At 38.6% G+C, this 7,784-nt stretch overlaps 1 protein-coding gene across 1 annotated transcript in view; it reads right to left on the reverse strand.

Annotated features, from left to right (window-relative positions):
• Positions 1-7,784, reverse strand: part of LOC103524185 (chaoptin-like) — a gene marked incomplete at its 3' end in the record, with an annotated part of 45,219 nt that overhangs the window by 37,156 nt on the left and 279 nt on the right. The window lies entirely within an intron of this gene.

The following is a 7,784-nucleotide window of genomic DNA, read 5'->3' on the forward strand; positions in this document are numbered from 1 at the left end:
CCATGTACGTACCGAATATGAGCTTAAAGCGCTGTATTTTCCTCCTTTTCGCAAAGGTCCTCGGAGTACGTTCACATACAAAATATACGTACCTACGTAAAAGGTTGTAACATTTTTACATAAACAAAACTACAAGATTTATGAGCCAGGTAACCTTTATGTAAACACATGGAAGGGACGGGGGGTAATAGTAACCTTTTTAGGGGAAAAAAAGTTCCAAGAGAATAATGTTCGAAGCTCTCTTTATTTTCGAGGGAGAATTTGCATAGGCTCCCCCACATGTTTACTATTCGGTTCAAGAGGCTTTGAAGAGTAAATATATCAGAAACACACAATACATCTGCACAAAAAACATCAGACGAATAGACATGAGTTCAAACTTCAAAAACGGGCATATTTTGAAAATGGAATTCGAAAATTTCAAGAAAACCCTATATAGAATTTTATCTAATTAAATAATTTTATTAATTAGCGAGTAGCAAGTTCTGTTCTATCCGGGGGAGATAAAACATCTCTCGAAATATTATGTGTTTTTGTCAGCCGTGACGAGAAATAAATTAAGAGAAACTTTCGCAGGAAACCTCTTTGGTGATGATGGCTTGTGTGTGGACAATATTTTGTGTAGACTTTGGACACATTTGTTCAGTCTGTGGACGAGTCGACCTGAACGGATTTTGGTGATCCAAGGTGGCTGGAATGGATAACATCTGAGAGGCACGAATGGATAAAATCGGGTGACATAAATGGACAACCGACAGTTTTATAGCAAAAACACCCTGAAGGTTGTTATTGTTGTTGTTGTAGCGGCTTCATCTTTAACCGAATGGTGATGGCAGGATAAAGAAAGGATATCTTTTTTCGCCTGCCATACACCGGGGTGATGGTCTCTAGCTCTCTAGCCATGTTTGATTGGCTCATCCTGAACAGTTTTTGGCGATCTAAGGTGGCATCAAATCCTTATTTCTCATACACAGAACTCCTCTACCCAACCGGGACTGTTACTGTACAAATCACCAAAAAGCACCGAAGAGACTGCCAGTTATGTTACAGTTCTACAACTCCGAGGATGTATTCCAGGTATATCATTGCGAAAGAACAACTCCCAAGAAAAGTTTTGCCGTCGTAAGTTTCGTCATATAGTTAATATGTGTACTTTTGCTGGGTACAAACATCATGTATTTGCACAATGCACAGTGCATCACTGCACGTTGTACAAGTTTATCCAAGACTGTTTCTTTTCGTGCAAGTTTATCGAGCAAAACCTGCCTTTGAGATCACCCCGAACTCCAAAACAGCTCACCATAATAATTTCGAGTGGATTGGAACCATTTTGGGGCTAAGTGGATTGGAACACAACACATACCTTCAGGCACACTCCATTAAGGAATTCAGCAGTGGCTATAGGGTTTTGCCATAGATCAATGACCGTGTGTGGTGTAGGTCTTCCTGGACAATTTAATAGGTGAGGTGTGGCATTTGCCAGGATGATGTGAGGGAGGAGAGGAGATTGCTACTACAACAACAGGCACACTCCATTTGTCAAGGGTCTAGGTTTTCCTTGCCCTAGGGATCAATTTAATTTTAAGAAACAATTTTACTGATTTCCTATTGAATCTAAAACTGCCTCATTTTGGTGGTTTAGTGGCAATCAGGAGGGTGATGTAGTAAATCGGTTTACCCTAGTGACCTAGAGAAATGGTTTTCATAGCGAATAGCTTCCTATTCCCTAGTACCTACCTAACCCAAAAGACCCAAAAACACAACCCCCATTCGTACCCAAAGTTGTGACTGTGGAAAAATTACTACTCATCCCTAAAGGGAATTTAGCTAAGAGAAGAAGTGGAGAGAGAGAGAGAGAGAAGGTGGAGGGAGAGAGATAAAAGGTTAAATAAAAGAAGACAGATGAGCAACACTATTCCTTAATAACATGTAGTAATACATCAGGTCTAATGAAACAAAAGGAGGCAAGGAAGAAAATAGCTCCTACTTATTAAATTTCTTATTAAATTCACTGCCTTGGATTCTTCTATTTCATCTTCTTTAGCTGGTACTTCTTCATTTTCTTCTATTTAACCTTCGTCCTCTTCTTCTTCTCCTCCTTCGTTTTCTTATACTCCTTTGTTTTCTTCTTCTTCTTCTTCTTCTCCTTCTCCTTCTTCTTTTTCTTATTCTTCTCTTCCTGTTCCTAATTCTTCTCTTTCGTTTGCTTCTTGTTCTTTGTTTCCTTCTTCTCTTCCTCATTCTCCTCCTTCTGATTCTTCTGCTTCGCCTTCTTCCTCCCCCTCTCCTTCTTCTTCTCCTGCTCCTCCTTCTTCTCCTTGATTTTCTTCTTTTCTCCTCCTCCTGATTCTTCTGCTGCTGCTTCTTCTTCATTTTCTCCTTTTTAACCTTTGTCTTCTCCTTCTTCTCCTCCTGCTCCTAATTCTTCTCCTTCACTTTTTCCTTCTCCTCATCCTCCTCCGCTTGATTCTTCTTCTTCGCCTTCTTATTTTTTCTCCTTCTCCTCCTGATTCTTCTGCTTCGCCTTCTTCTTCTCTTCCTCCTCTTCCTTCTTCATCTTGTCTTCTTTCTTCATCCACAAAAAGTTTATGACAGTTGTGTACAACTGTACACCCATACGAAACTTATTTCCCATTTTATCCCTGTGTACAACAATATTTTCCCATGTTTTATCCATGTGGTGAAGAGAACAATTCATAATGAAATGTGGTTAAACACATCACAGTGTTGAAAAACATTTTGGTGAACCCTACATCATCCTACATAATTTTCCCCTTTTATTAGAAACAAAAATGGTACCTAAATGGAACACTCAGTGACATACTCACAGTCTTTTTATAGTCCATCAAAGAGTTGTCCAATTGAGGCATTGACAATATGAAACTGTTGAGATAAATGGAATAAAAGTAGAAAACCAATGCCCTCACGTCACGTGAGCTCAGGTAATGTGAGCTCAGTGTGTTTCTACCTTAGGTCCTAATGCGACAGTCTAAACTCTAAGGCTTGCCATTCACTATCAGGTAGGCCTCACAGGTACGGCTGAAAAGGTCCGAATGTCAGGTTGATATCTGATGAGCACACACACTCAGGTAGAACTGACTATCAGGTAGACTGACACCTAATCAGGTCTATTTCCATTTTCTTCTTCTCCTATACCTCCACTACCCTTATTCACCTCCTTCCATTTCCTCTTCATCCTTCTTCTTCTACTTCTTCTCCTTTTCCTCCTCCTCTTCCTCCTTCTTCTCCTCCTTTTCTTCTTATTCTTCCCTTTCCTATCCTTCTTTCTAACCCTCCTCGTTTTCCATTTTCTTCTTCTCCTATACCTCCACTACCCTTATTCAGCTCCTTCCACTTCCACTTCTTCTTCTCGTCCTCTTCCTCCTCCTTCTTCTACTTGTTCTATGTTTCCTCCTCCTTTTTCTCTTCTCCTCCTTCCCATTTTTATTCTTCTCCATTTTCTCTTCTTGTTCGACCGCATGGTCTTGATTCTCTTCTTCGTTGTAAAAAAGGACAATAAAATTTTAATATCTTTATTTGTCCCTCTGTCTGTCTCTCTCTCTCTCTCTCTCTCTTTTTCTCTCTCTCTTTCTCTCTGTCTGTCTTTCTGCAGTCAGCATCTCATAGTCCCTCCGCTTTCCCGCTCATAATAATAATAAAACGTATGTAATAATAATGATGATAATAATAAAAATGCAACCACCATCCTGCATGATTTGCTCATTCTGACTTCTTCAGTAATTTACTACTGAGGTTTTTTCTTTCTTTTTCAATTCAATTTATCTTCCTTTTTTCTGTTACCAACGTATGTAATAATAATGATGATAATAATAAAAATGCAACCACCATCCTGCATGATTTGCTCATTCTGACTTCTTCAGTAATTTTCTTTTTCTCCTTCTTCTTCTTCTCTTCCTGCTCCTAATTCTTCTCTTTTGTTTTCTTCTTCTTCTTCTTCTTCTTTGTTTCCTTCTTCTCTTCCTCATTGTCCTCCTCCTGATTTTTCTGCTTCGCCTTCTTCCTCCCCCTCTCCTTCTTCTTCTCCTGCTCCTCCTTCTTCTCCTGCGTTTTCTTCTTTTCTCCTCCTCCTCCTGATTCTTCTGCGTCTTCTTCATTTTCTTCTTTTTAACCTTTGTCTTCTTCTCCTCCTGCTCCTAATTCTTCTCCTTCACTTTTTCCTTCTCCTCGTCCTCCTCCTCTTGATTCTTCTTCGCCTTCTTATTTTTTTCTCCTTCTCCTCCTGATTCTTCTGCTTCGCCTTCTTCTTCTCCTCCTCTTCCTTCTTCATCTTGTCTTCTTTCTTCATCCACAAAAAGTTTATGACAGTTGTGTACACCCATACGAAACTTATTTCCCATTTTATCCCTGTGTACAACAATATTTTCCTCGATCTCCCCAGAGAAACACTCCTGTTGAACAGCCTTCAGGACTACCACCTCAGCTGCCCGCAAATCAGAAGCTAGTATGAGAAAACCATCACGTCGGGGTAATATTTTCAATGTGCGTAGAATATAAACCACGGTATGTAATAACTTGGACCAAGAGGAGAGTTTCTGAGCCAGAGTTAAGAGCACGTTGGACTCTTGTGGCAATTAGAAACAAAAATGGTAGGTACCTAAATGGAACTCTCAGTGACATACTGACAGCCTTTTTATGGTCCATCAAAGAGTTGTCCAATTGAAGCATTGACAATGTTATACTGTTGAGATAAATGGAATAAAAGTAGAAAACCAATGCCCTCACGCCACGTAAGCTCAGGTAATGTGAGCTCAGTGTGTTTCTACCTTGGGTCCTAATGCGACAGTTTAAACTCTTGCCATTCACTATCAGGTAGGCCTCACAGGTACGGCTGGAAAGGTCCGAATGTCAGGTTGATATCTGATGAGCACACACACTCAGGTAGAACTGACTATCAGGTAGACTGACACCTAATCAGGTCTACCACGTGAGCTCAGGTAATGTGAGCTCAGTGTGTTTCTACCTTAGGTCCTAATGCAACAGTCTAAACTCTAAAGCTTGCCATTCACTATCAGGTAGGCCTGACAGGTACGGCTGGAAAGATCCGAATGTCAGGTTGATATCTGATGAGCACACACACTCAGGTAGAACTGACTATCAGGTAGACTGACACCTAATCAGGTCTACCTGATAGTGAGTGACTGACCTAAGTAAAGCACTATACTGTCCTACTGACCCTCCTTTGGTGCATCAGACATCTCCACCATCACCATCCAACCAGGGTAGGTATACCCCCGTCTACATACGAAACATTTAGGTATAGGTACCTACCTACCTATTATTTAACGTAAAAAAAAGAAAACTGTAAAATTGAAGACATCATTTACACTAATAATTCAGTGAACTGTAAAACTCACTCCAAAAACTAATATCCAATGAACAAAAAAATAAAAGGGCAGAAGAGAGGATGGAGGAAGAAGGAGATGGAGGGAAAAGAGAGGAAGGAGGGAAAGGGTGAGAGAATGAAGGAATTAAAATATGGGAGGCGAAGGAAGAGAGAGTAGAAGAAAGGGAGAAGGAAGATAGAGAGAGAGAGAGAGAAAGAAAGAGGAGAGGAGGGGAAGAAGAGAGGGAAGAGGGAGAGAGAGAGAGAGAGAGAGGGGGGGGGGGTGGGGGAGAAAAGAAAGAGAAATTGGCTCATCCTGAACAGTTTTTGGCGATCTAAGGTGGCATCCAGCCCTTATGTCCTCATACAGAGAGCTCTTCCACCCAACCGGGACTGTTACTGTGCAAATCACTGATAAGCACCGAAGAGACTGCCAGTTATGTTACAGTTCTACAACTCCGAGGATGTATTCCAGGTATATCATTGCGAAAGAACAACTCCCAAGAAAACTTTTTGCCGTCGTAAGTTTCGTCATAGTTAATATGTGTACTTTGCTGGGTACAAACATCATGTATTTGCACAATGCACAGTGCATCACTGCACGTTGTACAAGTTTATCCAAGACTGTTTCTTGTCGTGCAAGTTTATCGAGCAAAACCTGCCTTTGAGATCACCCCGAACCCCAAAACAGCTCACCATAATAATTTCGAGTGGATTGGAACCATTTTGGGGTTAAGTGGATTGGAACACATCACATACCTTCAGGCACACTCCATTTGTCAAGGGTCTAGGTTTTCCTTGCCCTAGGGATCAATTTAATTTTAAGAAACAATTTTACTGATTTCCTATTGAATCTAAAACTGCCTCATTTTGGTGGTTTAGTGGCATGAATCTAATTAGTCAGTCAATCAATCAAACAATTTATCAATCAGTCAATCAACCAACCAATCAATTGAAACCAGGATATACCCCTATCTACATACGAAACATTTAGGTATAGGTACCTAGACCTACCTACCTATTATTTAACGTAAAAAAAAAACTGTAAAATTGAAGACATCATTTACACTAATAATTCAGTGAACTGTAAAACTCACTCCAAAAACTAATATCCAATGAACAAAAAGACCAGGGTATACCCCCGTCTACATAGGTACGAAACATTATTTTAGGTATAGGTACCTACCTACCTATTATTTAACGTGAAAAAAAAAAAACTGTAAAATTGTAGACATCATTTACACTAGTAATTCAGTGAACTGTAAAACTCACTCCAAAAACTAATATCCAATGAACAAAAAATTCGAATTTTTTCTTAGTGAGGTGAACATGAATTTCATCAAAATCGGACGAACGGTTGTTAAGGCAAAACAAACAGAGAGACAAACTAAATGCAAAATCGTCGAATTAAAACTTAAAACTCATTGATTCGTTCAGTTTATGCAAAAATGAATTGTAAATATTCTAAATTTATATGAGGTACCACCTATGTATGTATGTACCTACAAAAGTATCTCCAAATTTACTGAATTTACAAATTTATCTACACATTTACAAATTTACACATTCCAGATGGGGGAAATTTCATATCAAACTCATCAGGTACCACCTATGTATGTACCTACAAAGGTATCTCCAAATTTACTGAATTTACAAATTTATCTACACATTTACAAATTTACACATTCATATGAGGTACCACCTATGTATGTACCTACAAAGGTATCTCCAAATTTACTGAATTTACAAATTTATCTACACATTTACAAATTTACACATTCCAGATGGGGGAAATTTCATATCAAACTCATTGCACATTGAGCAAAATGAACATCCTTCATAGATACTCGTACCTATGTATCTCTAAAACTACATAAATCTACAGTATTCATATTTTTATTTTATTTTACTTTTTTGATTTTAATTTTTTTCTTTCGAATAAGAAGATGCTGAAGCAAGAAAAGTTTTATTTTTCCTAAATTTAGATTTAATGAAAAAAATATTTATATTTTTCTTTTTTTTTCCGAGTACCAAGTTTTTCAAGTAGCACTTAGAATGTACGTTGGCGAACAATAATTCCGTTCATAGTCGACTAAGTTTTTTTTTTTTTTTTTTTTTTTTTTCTTGGGACTTTTTTTTTTTTTCAGTTTTCCCCCGTTTTTTTTTTTGGGCCCCTCCCTTCCCCTCAATCCAGAAAAAAAATATTCTGATAACATCTCTTCTTCTTCCTTGGAATTTCAAGATGCTCAAATATAGTTATTGTTGTTATTTTCGTTATTGGATTTTGGCTTTTTTTCAAGAGTTAGAAAAATGAAATAGTGGAAAATCATCCAATCCGATACGAGCATACACAATCACTCTTCTTATCCGCTGAATTTTCAACTTAGACCTAACCTCTTTGGGCTTTTAAGATAGAAAACGAGTGCTCTCGCGATGCGAT

This window comes from Diaphorina citri, unplaced genomic scaffold, assembly GCF_000475195.1.
Source record: "Diaphorina citri unplaced genomic scaffold, Diaci psyllid genome assembly version 1.1 scaffold5, whole genome shotgun sequence".
In the NCBI taxonomy this organism is placed as follows: Eukaryota; Metazoa; Arthropoda; class Insecta; order Hemiptera; family Psyllidae; genus Diaphorina; species Diaphorina citri.